This window comes from Mauremys mutica, chromosome 2 (genome assembly GCF_020497125.1).
Source record: "Mauremys mutica isolate MM-2020 ecotype Southern chromosome 2, ASM2049712v1, whole genome shotgun sequence".
NCBI classification, from domain to species: Eukaryota; Metazoa; Chordata; order Testudines; family Geoemydidae; genus Mauremys; species Mauremys mutica.
Window position 1 is genome coordinate 36,634,996 of NC_059073.1, and position 24,606 is coordinate 36,659,601.

Consider the following 24,606-nt stretch of genomic DNA (forward strand, 5'->3'; position numbering starts at 1 on the left):
GGATGTAGCCCATGCTGTGCCATTTACATCTGTCATGGCCTGCTCCTGCCTGGGCGTGCACCTTATTCAACACTGATGTCGCTGGTTCACTAGTATAGCCTTTTTACCCACATTAGACAGATGTTTAGACATGGGGCATGCAGCTGAAGCGTCAGGAGAAAAGATGAAAGTCCTAGGACCCCCAGAAGTACATGCAGTGACACAACAGCAAAGGAGAGCGGGTGGCTAGGGTTCTATACCCATTCATAAGCAGGTGAAGAAAAAGTACCTCGTACTAGGAGAACATTGCAAGAAATATGGCAAGCTGAACCATTATGGCAGGGCATTCCAGAGCAGAGGAAGGTCTCAGAAGGATTCAGTCAGACTTGTACCAAAGGGTGATGGCACATTACAGGGAAGTAATGAGAGAGTCATGATGTCCTTGAGTCCAAGAGCGTATCAAGTTCAGGCTGTCAGGACAGGAAAGCAAGATGGAAAAATACCAACCTCCATGCATGCACCAATGTTATTAGGGAAACATCCTATCCAATTTCAGCTGGATAGTGGGCAGGACTGGCTCCAGGTTTTTTGCCACCCCAAACGGTGGGAAAAAAAATAAAAAAAAGCTGCACTTGTGATCGGCGGCACTTCGGCAGCAGCTCCACCATGCTGCTTCATTATTCAGCGGCAATTTGGCTGCAGGTCTTTCCCTCCGAGAGGGACTGAAGGGCCCACTGCCGAATTGCCACCGAAGACCCGGACATGCTGCCCCTTTCTGTTGGCCGCCCCAAGCACCTGCTTGCTGCGCTGGTGCCTGGAGCCAGTCCTGATAGTGGGGACCCCTCAATGTGACTCCTGAGGGTGAATTGGACTCGAATACTACCATTACAGAGAGCAGGAACAATCTAATTTACAATGAGAGCATAGTGCAGTCAATAGGAAAATGCGACTTAATAGTAACTAACCTAAAAAACTGAAGTTTGTGGTGGAGGATACTTCACAGACTTCTCTGGGTGAATATAGCTGTACAGTCCATAGATCTGGTCAGGGTGCAGAGTCAGAACTGTATAGCTGCAGTGAAAGAAGCGAAATGAGAAGTCCCATAACAATGGAGGGAATTTTAAAAGCATACGGGGATGTTTCCAAAGGCAATAGGTGTCTCAAGGAAAAGCAGTGACTAGAAGTTGACTCTACAGTGGAACCTATGTTTATTATGAAGGAAAATTCCAGTGACACTATGTAATGTAGTACACAAGGAGCTTGAAAGTCTGCAGAGCAGGGGTATCATAGCAACTGCACAGGCCAGTACCGCCTGGATAAGCATCAAGGTGTTGGTAAAGATGCCATCAGACAAATTAGGTATTTGCACAGACCTCAAGCCATTGAGCTGGGCACTTTAATGAAGATGCTCTATCCTGATGGAAGAGATATCTCCCATCAGTCTAGTTAGCCACTGCCTCTCAGGGAGGTGTATTGTGTCAGCAGGAGAAACTCTCCCACCAACATAGTGCTGTATACACCAGGGGCTAGATCGATATAACTGTTGCTTGTATAACAGGGGTGTGTGTGAATTTTTCACATCCCTGAGCAACATATTTATATCCATATAGGTCTGTAGTATAGACCATAACTGTGTTAGAGAAAAGGGATTGTCTGATAAATTAATCCTGCCTCAGTGGGGGATGGCCTAGATGACCTCTAGAGGACCCTTACAGTTCTATCTTTCTATGATTTCAGTGGTTGTTGTATAGTGGTACTTGTCTTTCATCTCTTAGTTACTCACAGTACTTTCTGCATATGTACCTCAATTTCCAGTGGTATCTAATGCTTTGGGTCCCTCAAGTTTGAGATGCCCAAGTTGAGACACCTTAAAGAGGTTGGATCTGAAGGTAGATGCACAACACTACTGAAAATCAAGGGGCATTTTAATTGCCTCCAAAGGAGCATCCCAAAATCTAGGCGCCTATAATCACTAGTCTCTTCTGAAAATCCCAAACTCTGTGCACAAATTTACAGCTAGAAAAGAGTATTAAAAAAAAAACAAGTAGAAAGAGCTAATTTGTCAGTTTTCGGGGCACTAGACTCCCAGACAGAAGCTGTTACAGAAGAATTAACAGTGAAACAAAGGACACTCCACTGATGCTACAGACTAATAAGTTAAATACACGTCTACCTCGATATAACGCTGTCCTCAGGATTAAAAAAATCTTACGGCGTTATAGGTGAAACAGCGTTATATCGAACTTGCTTTGATCCACCGGAGTGCGCAGCCCCAACACCTCCGGAGCACTGCTTTACTGCATTATATCCGAATTCATGTTATATAGAGTGGCGTTATATCGGGGTAGAGGTGTATGTGTCAAATGACAGCCTAAAGGCAGAAGTAAACTGGAGTCCTTTGAGTACTTTGATGCCCATGTTTCTTGCATTTTTTTTTAAGGCTCATAGGGCTACACTAGGTCTGAGGTGCTAGTTGAAAATAACAATGATGGGTCATCAAGTCCATCCTTGTGCTAACGTACTTCATCAAAGGCTGTAAGGGAGTTAGGTGCCCAACTCCATTGGCATTCAGTGCTGAGGACTTTAGGAAAATCTGATTCCTACGTAGTGTCTGAATTTAGAAAAACACAAAGTAAGGCACCTAAAATCATTCATCAGTTTTGAAAATTTGGCAGCTGTTGAGCAAGTATAAACATTTCCAGCTAAGCAGCCAATTCTAGTTAACTGTTTAACTGGTACACAGAGCAGAGTTTGAGAATTGCTAGAATAGCAATTTCTACCCTGCCTATAAGTCTTTAGGGTAATTTCTATCAAATCCTATTAACTGTCTATTGTGACACTGCGGTCTATATGGTTTTATAAAAATATGCTAATGAGTGAATATAATATAACTGGAATATGCTTCATGCAAAAGGTCTCTTGTAAGGTATCATTACAAAGCTTATAATCTACTGAGTGGGATCATCCTATTTGTATAAATGGACCATTCTTGTATCTGAAACTAGAAATATGAAATATAACTCTGAGGCTCTATTGTAATTATGCAAAGTGTGGGCCATTAATGGTGGTTGGAATCTTGATGGCTCCCATTAACCAGGACAATTGTCTGCTGATGGGTGTGTTTTACCTGTAAGTCTTCCTGTATACCTGTGTGCTAGCAAGTGGAAATGAAGTCTTGCAGTGACATGTGATCATGTCACCTGAACTGGAATCCATCTTTAACCTGGTGTCTTTCTATTGAGAAGGAGGGGGTGGGAACCCAGAGAGGGACAAAGAATTTCTGCCTTATCCAAAGATATATAAAGGGGTGGAAGAGAACAAAGGAGGGAGAGATCCATCATGAAGAATCCCCCAGCTACATCCTGAGCTGGAACAAGAGCTGTACCAGGGGAAAGAATTGTGTCCAGGCCTGGTAGGTGTCCAGTCTGAGGAAAAAAACGTACTGAAGCATCTCTGAGGGTGAGATTATCTGTATTCAGTTTGATTAGATATAGGTTTGTGCATTTGATTTTATTTTGCTTGGTAACTTACTTTGTTCTGTCTGTTACTACTTGGAACCACTTAAATCCTACTTTCTGTATTTAATAAAATCACTTTTTACTTATTAATTAACCCAGGGTATATATTAATACTTGGGGGCAAACAGCGGTGCATATCTCTCTATCAGTGTTATAGAGGGCGAACAATTTATGAGTTTACCCTGTACAAGCTGTATACAGGGTAAAATGGATTTATTTGGATTCAGACCCCATTGGGAGTTGGGCATCTGAGTGTTAAAGACAAGCACACTTCTGTTAGCTACTTTCAGGTAAACCTGCAGATTTGGGGCAAGTAATTCAGACCCTGGGTCTGTGTTGGAGCAGATGGGAGTGTCTGGCTCAGCAAGACAGGGTGCTAGGGTCCCGAGCTGGCAGGGAAGACAGGAGCAGAGGTAGTCTTGGCACATCAGGTGGCAGCTCCCAAGGGGGTTTCTGTGATTCAACCCATCACATCTATAGAATCCTATTGGTCTCATTTTCTTCTATAGGGCTTTTCCACATTGTGCTGGAGTCCTCTTAGTGAATGCTGAAGCAGAGAGAAAACAAATGAATTTTGATGTTACATTCCTTAGGTCATGCACCAGCCTGCAAGGGAGGCCTTTTGTGGTTTAACCTAATCTGACACTGACAAGCCCAATTCTAGGAGCTACTGGCATTTTTCAGAGCTCACCAAGCTTCTAACTTGGTATAGACAGTTGATGTATACAAAGAGTAGATGCCAATAGTCTTGCATTCACTGGAACACAATGAAATATGCTTGTGAGTCCCCCAGTATGTGAGACAAGGGTATCCCATGTATATGTGCCAGTCCTATGCTGTCAGTCTCTAAATCAGAGATGCTTACAACAACCACACATCCAAAATAAACAAAGATTTTTTTAAAAAATTGGCACACAAAATGAGATTTACACATCACACTTATTGGCCCCAGTATGGATATCGAGGAGTTAATCATGTGCTGAGTGCTGTGGCACATGACCAAACACTGTACAGTGATTATTAAACGGAGAGGCACAAGTCTAACAGTGAACAGGAGGGGAACATATGGCATGAAACTCATTATTTGTATATAGCTGACTTGAAATTTGAAAAATGTGTCCCCATGATCTGTGGGCCTGATTCTCCTCCTGCACTGGTGTAAATCAGGGGTAACTGTTAATGTCAGTGAATTTACACTGATGTAAAACTGCTGAATCAGACCCTAAAGCTGTACCCTATTATGAGAAGAAATTAATGTACAGTTATGCAGGCAGATTGAGATAATGGAAGACATTTCCCCATGATATTATTTTGCATGGATTTTATACATCCCAAAAACTCAACAAACCATATATTTACAACATCACTGAAATACATACAACTATCATGGGGTGGAAGGCAGCAACCAGTTCGTGCACAGCACAATGCCCAACAGCATGGAGAAATTTTGGCTAAATATAATGTATAATCTCTTACACTTACACAGATACTCAGAATTGGGCAGATTTTCAGAACTTGGCCTGCACAAATGTACATATAAAAATACATCTAGCTGGTCATTTGCATATGTAGCATAGGCAAATATGCAAATATATGTCCATTTGCCTATGTAAAGTACTGGGAATCAGCCCCCTAATAATTTGGCAGGTCAGAGGGACCTATGCCTTTAAAATTTCTTCAGAAGTGATGATGAAATGAATTTGCTGCAAATCAGTCTCTCTCATCAGTACTAGCCATCATCATCAAAATCTCCAGTGCTAGATAAATATCTCCTCAATGATTTTTGTGTTTAGGAATTTACATAATTGAAGTGGCCATAGGTTTTACTATCTGTTTTATCGTTCTTTCAGGAATCTGTCCATCTTCCAACATTGTAAGCATGTGAACAGCCTTCTGTTAATTTTTTCTTCTGGCTACGCACACTAACTACAGTATGAGCATTTCTTGATCTTGCTCTGAGTTGTCTGATATCTTAACTTATTGTCATATCCATTATATTTGGTAGTTATCTTTTCACCTACTTCTCTCTCCCTCCCCCTGCCCGGGGTGATGGGAACTTAGTGTTTTATATTGTTGTTGACAGACGACATCTCCAGGGATGTAATGTCGGTGCTGGAGGGACATACAGCTTTTGGCTTTCAGTTTCATGCTAAAAGGACTGATATGCAGAGTGTTCATGAATGTACTCCAAACACGTCCTAGCTCCATTTGCTTCCATCCAAACAGGCTAAAAGTAATACCCAAACCTTTCTTGTGCCAAATTTCAAAAGGTGTCTCAATTTAGTGACAGGTAATTTTTACTTTAAAATTTTATTTTTTTCACTGCTTTTTTTCTTTGGCAGAGTTTTAGCTTCAGTCCCAGTTTCTGATTTTCATTATTCATCTGCTCTATTATCCTATTTAGAACCAGCTTCTGGTATCCATACAGTGAGTAGTACTTTGAGTACTCCCATTGAAATCAATAGGACTACTCAGACAAAGGCTATCCTCCATGTAAGGGTGACAAAAGTCAAGCCTGTAGCTATTTGTGGAAATGAATTCTCTAGCCTAGTTTTTTTTATGAGATGAGACATTTCAGTGACTACCTACCTATCTAGGCTATTAAATAGGCACCCACTATAATCCAAGAGGCTGTCACCAATATCAGAATATGCCAATTCTAGTTTCCTCCTTACTTCTCCTGAACCAGATGGGGGTAATTTTTTAAAGATTTATTTCCTCTTTTCTCTGTTCCCCCTCCTTTCCTTTCTGATTCCATCTCAATTTCTTTGGCTTACTGCTTCTCTCTTCTTCTTTGCTGTGTTTGGCTGCAGCTATGGAAGCTGAAGAAGTGAGTTTTGCATTGTGTGCTGAAGACCTAAGACAGGAGTCAGCAACCTTTCAGAAGCGGTGTGCTGAGTCTTCGTTTATTCACTCTAATTTAAGGTTTTGCGTGCCAGTAATACGTTTTAACATTTTTAGAAGGTCTCTTTCTACAAGGCTATAATATATAACTAAACTATTGTTGTATATAAAGTAAACAAGGTTTTTAAAATGTTTAAGAAGTTTTATTTAAAATTAAATTAAAATGCAGAGCCCCCCGGACTGGTGGCCAGGACCCGGCCAATGTGAGTGCCACTGAAAATCAGCACGTGTGTCGCCTTCGGCACATGTGCCATAGTTGCCTACCCCTGACCTAAGATATATCACCTCTGGGAATGAGATCCAAAGCCTTTGCCCTATGCTTGGAAGGCCTTGACTCCCACAGTTAGCGGCACCCTGAGGCTGACTGCTGTAGCTGTTGAGGGAGCATATTATTGCAAATAGGGAGATGCACTCCAAGGTAACTTTAGCCAATTCTATGGATCGGTCCTTAAAGATTAATACCAGTGGCCCTGGGATCAGGTAGATGTAAAGATGGCTCATCGCAGGGGCGTGCACAGGAATAAAAATTTGGCTACTTTTGGAGGGGCACTTTCTGTGCCCCCTGCAGCCAGAAGAGTTGCTTCCTCTCCTTTCCTCCCGTGGCCGGAGGAGCTGCCTCCCCATCCCCTGCCCCTAAGAGCTGCCTCTCCTCTCCCCTGCTGTGGCCCCAGCACTGGTGGACTCTCCCCCAGCAGCCAGAGGAGCTGGCTCTCCCCCCACAACCCCAGGGCCAGAGGAGCTGTGATCTCCTGCCCTAGCCTGCGGCCGGAGGAGCTTGCTCTCCCCACCCTGGCTCCAGAGGAGTTCTGTGCCCCACTGATTGGGGGTGGGGGTGCCCCTCCTTGCACCCTTTGTGCATGTCCCTGGCTTAGTGTCATCTTTGTCCCACTCACTTGCACTGAACACAACTCAGCTGCTCTGGAGAAACTGGGTTCTTTCTCAAACAACATAAAAACTAATTCATTTTAATATATTCTAGAGTGACATACTCATCTAGAGTCTGGTAGTGTGAGGTACTGAGCCCCTTCACCTGCCTTCAGACATACTGCAACTAGAAGGAATTTGTATTTTCCTTGAACTGTTTTTGAAGTTAGTGAGAGTGGGAGCTTAATTCATGGTTCATTCTGGCCTTAAAATCTATTGTGACCATGTAGTCTGACCTGCATAATAAAGGCCATAGAATTTTGCTGACCAATTTCTGTATCAAGCCCATAGCTTCTGTTGGAGCTATAGCATATCTTAAGGAAAGACTTCGTCTCTTCCCGACTTAAGGCTTAAAAGTGACAAAGAATCTTCCACCTCCCTTGGTAAGTTGTTACAGTTATTAATTACCCTCACTGTTTTAAAATTGTGTGTTATTTCTAGCCTGAATTTGCTTAGTTTCAGCTTCCAGACATTAGATTGGTGTTATGCCTTTGTCTGTTAGATAAAAGTCTCTTACTGTAAGGCAGATTTATTTTCCAGACCTCAAATCATTCTTGTAGCTTTTTTCTAAGCTCTTTCCAATTTTTCAACATCCTCTTTGAAGTGCAGACACCGGAACTAGAAACAGTGTTCCAGTAATACTCTCACTGAGACTGTATGCACTGCTAATAGCTTCACACTACTTTTCCTTGAGATTCCCATTCTGACATATACAAGTTTCACATTACTTCTCAGCCATGGCATCACACTCGGCACTCAAGTTCAGGGTCATGGTGAATAACTAACTAAAGGCCTCTACAGGGACACTGCTTTCTAGGGCTGTGGCTACACTTAGCACTTCAAAGCGCTGCCGCGGTAGCGCTGCCGCGGTAGCGCTTTGAAGCGCTAAGTGTAGTCAAAGCGCCAGCGCTGGGAGAGAGCTCGGAGAGAGCTCTCCCAGCGCTGTCCATACTCCACCTCCCTGTGGGGAATAACGTACAGCGCTGGGAGCCGTGCTTTGACCACACTGGCGCTTTGCAGCGCCGCAATTTGCAGCGCTGGAGAGGGTGTGTTTTCACACCCTGCGGCAGCGCTGCAAATTTGTAAGTGTAGCCAAGCCCTAGGACACAGTGCCCTATCATGCAAGTGTTGCTAGATGCATGACTTTGCAGGTAGCTGTATTAATATACATGTTGTTCAAATGAGCCCAGTTTGCCAAGCAATCCAGATAACTCTATAAAACTGACCTGTCCTTAGGACTTACCAGTAATACCAATTCTGCAGCCCTAGCCCTCACCTTCTCTCTGTGGGTAGGCAACTCTTTGCACTACACTATATTACTCGTGGTGGTTTCCCACTTTTACTAGAGGTTTGGGTCCAGTCTGTGAAGATGAAACATTTGATGTCAATGGGACTAGTCACATGAGTTGATACTACTCAGAGTATTAGGGCTGCAGAACAAGGCCCAAGCAGATATATCCATACATTTCAGTTAGTACCTTTTCTCTAAGATTCTGACCTCTAGGAATTTAATTGTGCGCAGTAACTTTGAAGCACAGATACACAGTACAGTGTGCATCATAAGAATATTCTATAATTATAACAATCTACATCTCAGTGTCTTACCACCCCACATTATTTAGGGCAAATTAATGAGCATATGGTACAATTCTAGATCTGTTTGACTCTGTCTGTAATATGGAAAGGCTGTCATCTGCTCACAGCAGTCACTGATTTGTAAGTTGTGAACTAGCAAATGCCAATGTCTAGCTACAATGCTCTGATGCAGCTGCTGCTGCCTCCATTTATGCCATAAATGGGCATTTCTGTCATCTAATCACCATTTGCACTTTTATAACTGTAATTTTTTGTCCTGTTAAAAGTGATTCATTCAACCAGTGTCCCTTCCCCTCCTGTTTTCCCAGGTAATTATAAGTTCACCAATGCTGCAACACTGAAATGAAATATAAATACCTGTTAGGTCCTGCTGTTTGACACTACAGTAGCTTATTTTCCTTCAGATGAAAGCCTTGCACTGTTTGTTAACCTTGAGTTTAACTGCTTAGGGCTTGAGTAAACGAAAAGCTTTTCACATTGCAGTTTTGTTATAGACAGCTGTGTTCTGCATAGTCATGTGCCTGTGTATCTCTGTGGGCAGGCAACTGAGTGCACTATGACCTGCTATAATTGGTAATTGGCCAACCTGTTGTGAAGTTAAAGCACATTTAAAGTATTACAATAATCCCCACTAAAGTCCTCCAGAGCTCTCATCACCATAAACCCCCTAATGCGCATGAATAAATATTGTTTGGGCTATTCGGTGCTATGTCTATAAACTCAGTATAGTTGTTCTGCACCATCATTACTAACATTATGGTTAGATTAGGCCTGGCTACTACACTCATAGGTAGGGCACAATAAGTCTCTTAACTCACCCACTGAGTAACTAGGCCCAGACAGGTGGTGTATGGAAAGATTGTTCCCCAGTAGCATCCCAGGGATGCAAACCAACCGGATGGGAATGGCTTGGGGGTGAGGAGTTGGCTGGTGATCCAGCCCAGACAAGATGGCGATAAATATCATTGAGGCTGAGTGAGAAAATCCCCCCTAATCCAGTATAAAATCCATCCTTTTTACACAGGCTGGACATTTCTGGATCATTCCAGTTCATTTTCAGTATGCTCTAAAATTCAAGAAGTGTTTGGGTCCCTTCCCCCCCCACCTCCATGGTTTTAGCCAAAATATTAGCATGAAAGGGAGGGTTTGCAGCCCTCTAGTCACTCTTCTCCCCAAACAGAATCAAACATTTGGGAGTCAATTTCATCTAACTTTGCTGTTCTTCTGAACCAGGTGCTTAACGTAAGCTAGGGCTCAGTACTACAAAACCTTAGTGCATTTTGAACAAACAAATACTCTTAACTCCCGTCCACGCCCACTTGTTAAACTCTAAAGGCTTTGAATTATTTTCCTGTCCCTATTTTAGGACTTGTGTGCGTATATGAATTCCACCATTAGGTATGACCTAAATAGTCGTGCTAATTGAGACATTTATTGCTCTTACAACATGCTCCTGTGCACATTGCAGCATCTAGTAATTTCTTGAAGAAAGGGAAAAAGCTTTCTTGAAAGAAATACTAAAAGCCAAAGACTAAGATTATCGCTTGTCCTTCTTGTAATTGTAGTGTAATCAGCATTCTACATTATATTTACATTTCAAAGAAACAAGGAGCCCTATTCAACAGCTGTGCAATTACTTTCCAATTACAGCTCACATTCACTCTCAGATAGATTATCCTGGTGGTCCATGTCTCATGTTTCAGTTCTGCGCTAGGATACAACAGCTTCCTTTATAGAGGCCAATGATTATGCACGTGAATGGTATTTTAAATGGAAATAGTATAAACATATTTTTTTCTGATTCCTGAAATTGTGATAGCCAATTCAATGCAAAGTGACTTATTAACAAAGGAATCTAACAATAGTTCTACTGCTGCTATTGTTCCTGGCTTATGTTTGAGTCCCTCTGGAAGACAATTCAATTTATTTAATCACTTAGCAGCAGTTTTCTTTCTATGGGTGTGGCCATTAGGTCTACAAAAAAAAAGTCCATTCAGTTACAGCTGGGTGAATAATGTTTTTTTTGGTTCACTGGCAATTCTGAATAAGTGGGGAAAAATTGTTTAGCGTTAAACTAAAAATGAATTTTTCCATAATTTGCGATTAATCACAGAGCCCTGCCATGCACAGCAAGGAGAAGGTGGAAGAGGAGGAGTAGTATGAGGGTCAGGCAACCAGGGGATCCAGGACCTGTTTTTGACTCCATAGTAGTCCTACCAGTTGAGTATGGGTGAGCCCAATGCAGGGGATGGAACCTCAGGTACGTGTGTAAAGAAATTTTCCATTACAGGGATGGCACCCCAAATCAGCAGGACTCAGCTTTTGACTTTTCATTAATTTACTCATAGTAGAAGAGGTAGTGGTACAACAAAGAGAGGTAGAATTGCTACCTGCTTTTCATTCCCCTCTAGAGTTAGGGTGGGAGAAGGCACATGGAGCAGTTTATGTGCACAGGGATGTCCCTTTAATCCTCTTGGGAGATCTTGATGTAACGTCTGTGGAGGTAGGCTGCAATCCTCTCCTGAAGATTTCTAGGAATGGCAGCCTTATTTCTTCCCCTGCAGTAGATCACTTTCCTGCTCCAGATGGCAATAACTTCGGCAGGCACCATTGCAGTAAACAGGCTAGTGGTATACTGGCCCAGGTGCCTTTGGGATGCCAGCAGCAGCTGTGCTCTCTCTGCCTTTTTTACTCCCAGGAGTGAAATGTCAACTAAAGTCATCACTACCTGTGGAAAATGGTGTCAGTGCCATTGCCCTACAGTCATAGTTTCCTGCAACCAAGCCATCCCCCATCATTTCCCTCACCCCTGGGAGGTCATACTCACCATGGCTTGAGCTGAGAATAGCACCAGGAATCAGGAACTCCAAAGCAGAAGTGTCATAAGCTTGTTTCATTTAACACGTTAGGGGAGCAAGGGAAGGGGACATTTTGAATCTTAAGTTTTGCTTTCCAATCCTACTATACTGACAATGGTACCTTTATGTGTTTTTTTCTGTAGCTGTGGCCATTGCAACCTTGAGGGGTTCCCCCTCCACGCCAGTGGACTGACTGACCTAGATAAGGAGGAGAAAAAAAGATGTGGAAAGACATGTTCTGTGAGACCCTTCGAGCCAGTGCTGCATCAGACCTTGAGCAGAGGGCCCAGAGGGCAAATATTGCAGACTGTATGGAGAAGGAAAGACTGGACAGGAGAAAAGTGCAGGAAAAGGAGAGGGAAATGCACCAGGATATAATGAGACTTCTCCAACAGAAAACGCAGATGCTGCAGACTCTGGTGAACCTCCAAGTTCAACTCTCCCAGAGTCAACTCCCACTACAGTCTGTGGAGAAATTCAGCGTAGCACCTCCCTTCCCCCCAGGCATTCCACATGGCCTCAGAGCCAACATGCATACTCCTACCACTCCACACCAGGCGAAGGCCTGGACAACTGCAGCTTCACCTACACTGACCTGTGAAAGCCACAGTTGATGTATGTGTAGCTACAATGGACAGCAGTATTCCTTCCTCTTGTTTATTTATTAGGGTTCCTAAATAGTTACAATGTATTTACTTTTACATTCTTCAGATTATTTTTGGAGCTCTTTTTGTTAGTGAATAAAATGCTTTTGTTTTGAGTTATTCATCTTTCTTAGTTTACAAAATATAATTAAGGCTAAGATTTTGTCATGTTTATTTTTAGTAAAAGTCATGGACAGTTCCCGGGCAATAAATAAAAATTCAAAGAAGCCGTGACCTGTGTCATAGTTCTCACCCCCACTTAGAGCTGTTGGGTTCCAATATGGGGACCTGCATTAATTTATCTCTAAACTAAAATCCTAGTTTAGATCTGGTAAAAGCTGCCACCAGACAATCAGGTACGTGGATTGGGACACAGTCCTTCCCCAAAATCCTTGGGGATCCCAAGAGCCCCAAATCCATGGAGTTCTTACACCCAGGAGAAATAAACCATTCCCCCCTGCTTCCTCCCCCCTCCCTTTTCCTAGGAGAGATACCGGGATCTAACTACAGAGGAATGCCTCCCCTTCCCCTTTCCCTGAGAATCCACCCAAGGAAAAGTCAACCAAGTCCTTAATAGAAAAGAATTTATTAAAGAATAAAAAGAAAGTCACTGTCTCTGTAACCAAGATGGAACAATATACAGGGTCTAAACGTATCAATTTCTGGAGAGAATTCCCCCTCCTTTCTTTCTCAGTAAAAGCAATAACAGTACAGACTTAAAGAAATTCTATAGCAAAACACAGAATTGCAAATACAGAAATAAAAGTATAAGAATACTAGTTCCTTGCTAATACTCACTAGCTTGAATAGAAGAATTTATTGCAGAAACCTGGGAGGACTTGATTAAGATGTCTGGACTCTCTTAATTCCCAAGAGAGACTCTCCAAAACAAAGAACAGGAAAAAAACTTCCCTCCACAGGGATTTGAAAATATCTTGTCCCTCATTGGTCCTCTGGTCAGGTGTCCACAGGTACTGCTTGTTAACCCTTTACAGGTAGACAAAAACCTTAACCCTTAACTAACTGTTTATGACACGCCCCCCAAATCGCCAACAGTGGGAACCACTGGTGGTGATTTCCTCCTAGAACCGTACAATAAACAGTTTAATAAGACACATGCAGTATTACATTCACTACTAAGCATGTAAACATGTCGAGAACACTTTTTAACCACTTGATTCTGGGAAACTTTCACGAGAGAGGGCATCAGCAACTTTGTTGGAAGCTCCTGAAATGTGTTGAATTTCAAAATCAAAGTATTGGAGAGCTAAACTCCATCGGAGAAGTTTTTTGTTGTTTCCCTTGTTAGTATGAAGCCACTTTAGCGCAGCATGGTCAGTTTGTAGCTGGAACCGCCGTCCCCAAACGTATGGTCGTAGCTTTTCCAGGGCATACACAATGGCGTAACATTCTTTCTCACTGATGGACCAGTGGCTTTCCCTCTCAGACAGTTTCTTGCTGAGAAATACGACAGGATGGAAGTTGTGATCCGGTCCTTCCTGCATTAGAACTGCTCCCACCCCACGTTCAGATGCATCGGTGGTTACTAGGAAGGGTTTGTCACAGTCCGGGGCCCTTAACACAGGGTCCGACATGAGCGTCGCCTTAAGCTGGGTAAAGGCTTTCTGACACTCATCAGTCCACTTAACAGCATTTGGCTGCATTTTTCTGGTTAGATCAGTTAGTGGGGCAGCGATCTGGCTGTAGTGTGGTACAAATCGCCTGTAATATCCGGCCAAGCCTAAGAAGGATTGGACCTGTTTCTTTGACCGTGGGACAGGCCACTTTTGGATAGCCTCCACCTTGGCCTTTAGGGGGTTAATGGTTCCTCGACCCACCTGGTGCCCTAGGTAGGTCATTCTGTTTTGGCCTATTTGACACTTTTTGGCCTTAACAGTTAGTCTGGCCTGCCTGATGCGCTCAAAGACCGTTTCCAGGTGTTCTAGGTGTTTGGGCCATGAATCAGAAAAAATGGCCACATCATCGAGGTAGGCAACTGCACATTCTCCCAATCCTGCTAGTAGACCATCTACCAGCCTTTGGAAGGTGGTGGGTGCATTCCGCAGTCCGAACGGAAGCACATTAAATTCATACACCCCTGCATGGGTGATGAACGCAGATTTTTCTTTGGCGAGTTCATCTAGTGGTACTTGCCAGTACCCCTTGGTTAAATCTAATGTAGAGATGTACTGGGCACGTCCCAGTTTCTCCAATAGCTCATCGGTGCGCGGCATTGGGTAGTTGTCGGCGCGAGTTACAGCATTTAGCTTTCGGTAGTCCACGCAAAAGCGTATTTCCCCATCTGGTTTGGGAACTAGAACCACTGGAGATGCCCATGCACTGGTAGAGGGGCGGATGATACCCATCTCCAGCATGTTTTCAATCTCCCGTTTTATAGCAACTTGGGCATGAGGTGACACCCGGTAGGGTGGGGTTCTAATCGGGTGAGCATTACCTGTGTCAATGGTGTGGTACGTTTGTTGAGTCCGTCCTGGGTTGGCTGAGAACAAAGGGCCGAAGTGAGTGCACAGCTCCTTGATCTGTTGCCGCTGTAGACGTTCCAGGGTTGTGGAGAGGGTCACCTCTTCCACACCACCATTTCTTTTTCCTTCGTAGTAGACACCTTCAGGCCACTCAGCGTCATCTCCTCCCTGGGCTGTAAACTGACAGACCTGTAATTCTCTGGGGTAAAAGGGCTTTAAAGAGTTAACATGGTACACTTTAGGTTTTAAGGAGGAATTAGGAAATGCAATGAGGTAGTTAACAGCTCCCAGGCGCTCCTGGACCGTGAATGGTCCTTCCCATGACGCTTCCATCTTATGGGCCTGTAGCGCCTTCAAGACCATGACCTGGTCTCCTACCTTGAAGGAATGCTCTCTGGTATGTCTATCATACCAGACCTTTTGCTCTGCTTGAGCATCCTTTAGGTTTTCTTTAGCAAGGGCCAAAGAGTGTCGGAGGGTGTTTTGTAGGTTGCTTACAAAGTCTAGAATGTTAGTTCCTGGAGAAGGCGTAAACCCCTCCCATTGTTGCTTCACCAACTGTAATGGCCCCTTAACCTCATGGCCATACACAAGCTCAAATGGTGAGAATCCTAAACTGGGATGTGGTACAGCCCTGTAGGCAAACAGCAACTGCTGCAACACTAGATCCCAATTATTGGAATGTTCATTTACGAATTTACGGATCATGGCCCCCAAAGTCCCATTAAACCTCTCCACCAGGCCATTGGTTTGGTGGTGGTACGGGGTGGCAACCAAATGATGCACCCCATGAGCTTCCCTCAGGTCTTTCATGGTGCCTGATAGGAAATTTGTTCCTGAATCTGTAAGAATGTCGGAGGGCCAAACTACCCTGGCAAAAATGTCAGTTAAGGCCTGGCACACAGTTTTAGCCCTGGTGTTGCCTAGAGCTACTGCTTCCGGCCATCTGGTAGCAAAGTCCACAAAAGTCAGTATGTACTGCTTTCCTCTGGGGGTCTTCTTTGGGAAAGGACCCATAATATCCACAGCTACTCGCTGAAATGGGACCTCAATTATGGGAAGTGGCTGGAGAGGAGCCTTGACCTGGTCTTGCGGCTTTCCTACCTTTTGGCATACCTCACAAGACCGGACATACTTGGCAACGTCCTTGCCCATCCCCTCCCAGTCGAAGGACCTTCCCAACCTGTCTTTGCTTCGGTTCACCCCAGAATGGCCACTGGGATGATCATGGGCTAAGCTTAAGAGCTTTTCCCAGTACTTAGTTGGAATCACCAACTGTTTTTTAGGATGCCAGCCTTCCTGGTGTCCACCAGAAAGAAGCACTTTATATAAAAGTCCTTGTTCTACAACAAACCAGGATCGGTTAGAAGAGTTGAGAGGCGGTGGGTTGCTCCGTGCCGCCGCCCAAGCTTTCTTAAGGCTGTCATCGCCTTCCTGCTCAGTCTGGAACTGTTCCCTTGAGGCTGGAGACACCAGTTCCTCCATAGACTGTGGTCTTGGGCTTGATCCCTCTGGAAGCGATGTAGGTGAAGAGGTTGTTTCTGTTGACTGTGGACCACTCTCCGCTGGTGCACAAGGTGATATTTCAGGCTCTGGCTGAGCCTCTTGGGTAGGATTGTCTGCTGTTTCTGCCAGTTCCGGCTCGTTGGTGCCCTCTGGTGGTGGAGTTGCAAGCACTGGAGTCAGTGCTGCCACTGGTTGTTCTTCCAGTTCCGGTTCTGGGACTGGAGGTACTATGGCTGCTGTAGTTGTTGGCATGGGATCCGGTTGCACCACCTCTGTCTGGGTCTCTGGTAACACAGACGGGGTCTTGGTGGATGGCTCAGGAACAGGGATGGGTTCGGCAGCTCGTCTGGCTTGGCTGCATGTAACCACTCCCACTGTGTTGGGGTGCTCAACGTGGGTGGCCAAGTCTTCCCCTAGTAGCATGGGGATAGAATAATTGTCATAGACAGCAAAAGTCCACTTTCCTGACCAGCCCTTGTACTGGACAGGCAATTCCGCTGTAGGTAAGCTTACAGATTTTGATATGAAGGGGTGGATTGTCACTTTGGCTTCCTGGTTGATGAATTTGGGGTCCACGAAGGCTCGGTGGTTAGCTGACACATGTGCTCCAGTGTCTCTCCATGCGATAACCTCCTTTCCGTCCACTCTCAAAGTTTCCCTACGGTGTAAGGGTATTTGAGAGACATCTAGGTCTGGGTTTCTCTGGTGTAAAGGTGCAAGGAGTTGCACTCGGTATAGGTTCTTTGGGCATTTGGCTTTGATATGCCCCAATTCATTACATTTAAAACATCGCCCAGTTGACGGGTCACTGGGCCGATGAGGATTACTGGAGACTGGTGAGGTAGAAGAAGAGGTAGATTGCGGCTGTCCTTGGGTTGTAGGTGTGGGCTTGATTGGTCCTCGATGGTAGGGTTTAGTGTTGGTGTGTACCCTGTGGGATTCGCTCCCCTTGACAGTAGCTTTCTTGTTCTCTGCTACTGCCATCCATTTGGCTCCAATCTCCCCTGCCTCAGTGATATTTTTTGGTTTTCCATCTTGTATGTAGCGTGTAATGTCCTCAGGAACACCATCCAAGAACTGCTCCATCAGTATCAGGAGGTTTAGGTCGTCTATGGATTTAACATTGGCTCCTGATAACCAGGAAAAATAATGCTTTTCAAGGTAGGAGGCGTGTTTTGGAAATGACACCTCTGGTTTCCATTTCTGGGCTCTGAAACGCTGATGGGCGTGATCAGGGGTTATGCCCATTCTGTATCTGGCCTTGGTTAGGAACAGTCTATAGTCGTTCATTTTGTCCCTAGGCATTTCAGTTGCCACCAGTAATAATTCTCCGCAGAGCTGTGACCTCAGCTCTACCATGTATTTGGCTTCAGGGATGCTGTACCCAATGCAGACCCTTTCAAAGTTTTCTAAGAAGGCCTCAACGTCATCACCTGTCCTGTAGGTGGGAAATTTTTTCCGAGAAGGTTGATCAGTAGTTGGAAGAGAGGTTGGATTGGTTGGATCATGCTGCTTAGCCTTTGCTAATTCCAAAGCCTGCTGGTGGGCCTCCCTCTGGATCTCCATTTGTCTCCTGTGCTCAGCCTCTTTGGCTTTTTCATTTATTTCCATCTCCTTGAGTTTTAATTGTAATTCTTGTTCTTGTAAATGCAGTTCTTTTTGTCTTGTTTCCAGTTTAGATGCGGCCTTGGCACTCATTGTTTCTGTTTTTTGGTGTTGGCCACACTCCTCTGCAGTCAGTGAACTTCTGTGTTGCTTGCTTCAGTTCCTATCCCTGTCTATCATTGACTAAACAAAGAGAAATCAAATCTTTTGTTTTGCAAATTGTGTTCTGCAGGGATGACTGTGCTTTTGACCGAGAAAGAAAAAAAAAGTTCTCTACTCCTCCTCCTCCCCCCAAGAGCAAGACAAACCGGTTTAACCAGTGTCTCTCGCCCTTGCTAAGTAGCTCTCAGTATGGGGTCTCCTGAAACAAAGGCTTGTCAGAAAACCTAACCCCTCCTTTCCCTCCAAGGTGCTTTTTGAAGCAACCAGAAAGAAAATGAAAAGAAAAAATCCTTCTCTAACAAAGTATGTCAGAGGACTGTATTTCCTCCAGCTAAAGCTAGCTGAAAACTGCTCAAAAAACACTCTCCCCCTCCTTGCTCCCAAGAAGGTGGAAAACCTGTCTTGCAACTCTCTCTCGCAATTGCTATGTACCCTCTCAGCAGGGAGTTCCTTGTAACAAAAGCCTGGTTAGAAAAACTGTATTCCCTTCAGCCAACCTAGCTGAAACTGCTTCTAACCCTGAAAACTGCTTCAAAACTGCCTTTTGGTAGAAATGCCTTGCCTCTGTATGGCTCTCAGGTTCGTCACCGCTGCCAACCATGTCATAGGTCTCACCCCCACTTAGAGCTGTTGGGTTCCAATATGGGGACCTGCATGAATTTATCTCTAAACTAAAATCCTAGTTTAGATCTGGTAAAAGCTGCCACCAGACAATCAGGTACGTGGATTGGGACACAGTCCTTCCCCAAAATCCTTGGGGATCCCAAGAGCCCCAAATCCATGGAGTTCTTACACCCAGGAGAAATAAACCATTCCCCCCTGCTTCCTCCCCCCTCCCTTTTCCTAGGAGAGATACCGGGATCTAACTACAGAGGAATGCCTCCCCTTCCCCTTTCCCTGAGAATCCACCCAAGGAAAGGTCAACCAAGTCCTTAATAGAAAAGAATTTATTAAAGAATAAAAAGAAAGTCACTGTCTCTGTAACAAAGATGGAACAATATACAGGGTCTAAACGTATCAATTTCTGGAGAGAATTCCCCCTCCTTTCTTTCTCAGTAAAAGCAATAACAGTACAGACTTAAAGAAATTCTATAGCAAAACACAGAATTGCAAATACAGAAATAAAAGTATAAGAATACTAGTTCCTTGCTAATACTCACTAGCTTGAATAGAAGAATTTATTGCAGAAACCTGGGAGGACTTGATTAAGATGTCTGGACTCTCTTAATTCCCAAGAGAGACTCTCCAAAACAAAGAACAGGAAAAAAACTTCCCTCCACAGGGATTTGAAAATATCTTGTCCCTCATTGGTCCTCTGGTCAGGTGTCCACAGGTACTGCTTGTTAACCCTTTACAGGTAGACAAAAACCTTAACCCTTAACTAACTGTTTATGACAACCTGTCTGAGACTTTTGCTGCTGCAGCTCCATGGTTTCCCCCACCACTGTGGCGGCTGGGAGCTGTAGAGTGAGCATATTTTCCAAAGAGAAAACAGGACACCCCAAGCCACTTGCTTGAGGCGTCCCCTCCCCCGCCCCCCAGGATGCTGTTGCCCGTTGCTGGAACCTAGCAGGGGATCCCATGAGGAGGCTGTCGCTTGTTGCTGGATCCTTGCAGGGGACCCCATGAGGAGGCTGTCAGCTGTTGCTAGAACCCTGCCAGGGCCCTGCCAGCTGCCAGCTCCAGTCCCTCGGCTGCTGGGACTGAAGCATAGAATGTCACGGTGGTCTCTGTGACACAACATAGCCTTATGTATAATGCCTGCAAGCAGTGAAAGTAGTGGTGTTGTCACTCACAACTCATCGGATCAGTGCCAAACACTGTACTTGTCATCATAATTGTATAGCAGACCCCCCCAAAGTTAGATAGGTGCACTGTCTCTGATATATGCACAGATATATGTATATATAAAAGGGGAAATAAGGACAACCCAGGAAATTATAGACCAGTCAGCTTAACTTCTGTACCCGGAAAGATAATGGAACAAATAATTAAGCAATCAATTTGCAAACATCTGGAAGATAATAAGGAGATAAGTAACAGTCAGCATGGATTTTTCAAGAACAAATCATGTCAAACCAACCTGATAGCTTTCTTTAACAGGGTAACAAGCCTTGTGGATAGGGAGGAAGTGGGAGGGAGGAAGCGGTAGATGGGATATATCTTGACTTTAGTAAAGCTTTTGAGGGATAGCTCAGTAGTTTGAGCTTTGGTTTGCTAAACCTCGGGTTGTGAGTTCAATCCTCGAGGGGGCCATTTAGGGAACTGGGGTAAAAAAATCTGTCTGGGGATTGGTCCTGCTCTGAGCAGGAGGTTGGACTAGATGACCTCCTGAGGTCCCTTCCAACCCTGATATTCTATATTCTATGCTGACCATAAACAAACTAGGGAAATGCAACCTAGAGGGAGCTACTATATAGTGGCTGCATAACTGGTTGGAAAACCATTCCCAAAGAGTAGTTAGCAGTGGTTCACAGTCATGCTGGAAGGACATAATGAGTGGGGTCCCGCAGAGATCAGTTCTGGTTCTGGTCAATATCTTCATCAATGATTTAGATAATAGCATAGAGAGTACACTTATAAAGTTTGAGGATGATACTAAGCTGAGAGGGGTTTCAAGTGCTTTGGAGGATACGATTATAATTCAAAATTATCTGGGCAAACTGGAGAAATAGTCTGAAGTAAATAGGATGAAATTCAATAAGGACAAATGCAAAGTACTCCATTTAGGAAGGAACAATCAGTTGCATATATACAAAATGGGAAATTACCGCCTAGGAAAGAGTGCTGCAGAAAGGATCTGAGGGTCATAGTAGGCCACACAAGCTTAATATGAGTCAACAGTGTAACACTGTTGCAAAAAAAAAAAAAAAAAAAAAGCAAACATCATTCTGGGATGTATTAGCAGGAGTGTTGTAAGCAAGTCCTGAGAAGTAATGCTTCCAATCTACTGTGCGCTGATTAGGCCTCAATTGGAGTATTGTGTCCAGTTCTGGGCACCACATTTCAAGAAGGATGTGTACAAATTGGAGAGAGTCCAGAGAAGAGAGACAAAAATGATTAAAGGTCTAGAAAACATGACCTATAAGGGAAGATTGAAACAACTGAGTTTGTTTAATCTGAAAAGAGAAGACTGAGGGGGGACATGATAACAGTTTTCAAGTACGTAAAAAGGTTGTTTTTCTTAACCTTTGAGGATAGGACAAGAAGCAATGGGCTTAAATTGCAGCAAGGGAGGTTTAGGCTGGACATCAGGAAAAACTTCCTGTCAGGGTGGTTAATCACTGGAATAAATTGCCCAGGGTGGTTGTGGAATCTCCATCATTGAAGACTTTTAAGAGCAGGTTGGATAAAAGCCTGTCAGGAATGGTCTAGATAATACTTAGTCCTGCCATGAGTGCAGAGGACTGGACTAGATGACCTCTCAAGGTCCCTTCCAGTCCTATGATTCTATAATTCTTTGCACAGCAAACAGCATACAATTCCTAAAAGGCCCCAAAACTGCCACCCCAGTTTGAGCACAGTACATTACTATGCCTTTCTAAGCCATATTGCTCCTTACTGAGCTTGTCGATTAACCCTTGTGTCTGGCTATTCAAATTCAGCAGACAGTCACTTCTCCTACACCTTCTACATCTGTGGCAAGTTTACCCCTTTTCTTCACAAACATTATGCAGGATACAACAGGCAGCTATAGCCATTAGGATAATTTTCACACTGAGATCCAATCCAATGAGTAAACAACATCAGCGTCCTTTCAATCTACCAAAAGCACATTAAAACTGTTGTTCTGGAGCTGCTGAACCTGTAGCTGAATCTTTCCTTGCTGCTGTTAAGAGCCATAGGAGTAAGGGGTAGGCTGGGTTCCCCACGATCACTATTGGCATTTCAACATCACCAGTGGTAATCACTCAGTTGGGAAAGAAGGTCCCTGCTTGCAGCTTTCTAAACAGTCCTGTGTTCTTAAAGATGAGTGTCATGCACCTTCCCCGACCAGCCAACACTGATAGGAGTGAAGTGCCCCCAGTGATCCACCAATGCTTGCATAACCATGAAAAAGTAGCTCTTTCTGTTGATGTGCTCTGGGGCCAAAATGGGGATGTGCATGCTGTCTGTTGCTCCAACCCAGCTCAGGAATCCCAGAGCTCCAAAGCCGTCCACTGTGTCCTTCACATTGCTGAGAAGCACATTCCTACATAGCAGGAGACGATTAATGGCCCTGCACACTTGCATGACAATAGCCTCCACAACGGATTTTCCCACTTCAAAAATGACTTCAAACTGACCAGTAGCAATTCAACATTGCAAGATTCCACTTCTCCATTGTCACCGTGGCTCTCAATTTGGTGTCCCCATGTTGGATGGTTGGGGTGAGCTCAGCACATAGATCCAGGAATGTGGCCTTGCGCATCTGAAAGTTCTGCAGCCACAGCTCATCATCCAATCCTGCATTATGATGTAATCCCGTCAGTCAGTACTCTTTTCTTGGTCCCAAATGCAGCCCTCCATCATTTGTAGCTGCTCTGTGAATGCTACCCACAGCCTTGAATTGGTTCTCGCCAGGTCCCATAGCAATCTGATTACCAGGAAATCATCACATTCCCTATAGTAGTTCTTGCGGCTCTGCAAATACTGGAGGATCGTGCATCCTGTGCTTGCAATGCTCATGACAAAGTGCAAAGCTGTGCAGGCTCCATGCTTCTGTCAGAGTTGGTAGACAGTGACAAGTTCCAGGCGGGTTTGTGGGAATTTGGAAATAGGTGCAAAATTATGGGGTAGAGATGATATTATGGGATGGAGAACATTGCATTCTAGAACACTGACCCCTTGCTCCCAGTCACCTCTGCGCAAGTCATTTCTGTTCCAGCTAAACTGACTCAAGAGACAATGTGCTGCACGGTGGTGAGTTGCACACTGGGATACTTACCCATGGTGCACCTCACTGAGCATCAACACAAGCATTCCTGCACTAATGCAAGGAGCCAAGTATGCATGCGCACAAGCAATATACTAACTGCAGCATCTGTGTGCCAACGTAAAACACTTTGTCGTGCAGCATGGCCTTAATGCAGATGAAAATGTTAGTTATCTAAATACTCTGGAACACAACGAGAACATCACTATTTGGTCCAAACCTCAAATTACCTTTAGGCATGAAATTTCTCATGCTGCTTTTCAGCCCAGAAGCTGAGTTTATTTTGTTTGCCTTTGGATATTTTTATTGGAAATTTTAATGTATATAGTTCACTGACAGTTGTAGGAGCACTGGGTTCTTAGCTACTATGGGCCCTGCCTGCACCAAGGGAGTCCATCCCATTCCTGGATTCTCCCTATATTTTAATATCCATGACATTTCTGAGAAGCACCAGTTTAAAAATGTGCATACACTACTGGGTGCATTGCACTTTGGAGCACACACCCGTACAGGGTATTAACTTTAGCAAGTTTAAAGGGTATTAACTTTAACTGCTTAAGCTTGTATTTGAGTGAACAAACTCATCCATACAATGTGCGTTTCTTTAGCCCGCCAAACTCATTCCTTAGCAAGCCTAATAATCAGTGAATATTTTATCCTATTTCCAATTCTTTGCAAGGAACTCTGATAATATCAGTCTTGACAGGAAAGTTAAAGAATCTTATTTTAATATGTCAATGCTGTAGTTCAGCTCTTCAGGTTTTCTGTAACTGTTTGTATTAAGCTTCCCAGATCCTACTGTAGATATAATTTAAATACCCTTTAAGCAGTCTAATTCCTACAGAACTTAGCTTGCATATGAGGGAAGTTAATTTGCAAAATGATACCAATTTGCTCTTTATCAAAGTCGAACGATTCTTCACCCATGAGCACCATTATGTCCCATCTATGCCTATGCTCTAAAAACATCTACGGGTCCAGAATCCACTCCAGAGAAATAACAACATCCTGCCTTCAAATGTAGCTGTCTTCTTGGCAACCTAAACTTTGACAAATAAATACGCTGAATTCCCCCACCCCCACCATCCTTTTCTATTATATAGTGTCCCTACCCCTACCAGGTGGCATCTCACTGCTTGCAGGTGGCCTTGGAGCAAGTCACTACCTCTTGTCACAAAGCAATCCCGTCCCCATATGAAAGAATTAGTGATATGGTCTGTGATTTTAAAAATTGCAGTGGTGCACTAGCCGTTAGAGTTATCCCAACCTCCCTTTCACTTGGACAAAATGGGATTCTGTATAGTAAAACATCTGCAGAAAAATCTAGGGCTGGTTGAATGAGAAATCAAACTCATATGAGTCGGCCCTGTTGAGTCTGCCAACCTGAACCTGATCACTGAATGTCTTGTTTAATTAAATGTAGCATTCTGACACAAAAGTGTCTTGTTGAAAGGTCAGCCCCAAAGAGTCTGGTCTGAGGAGAGCTGATTGCTGGACTACTATACAAGTAGC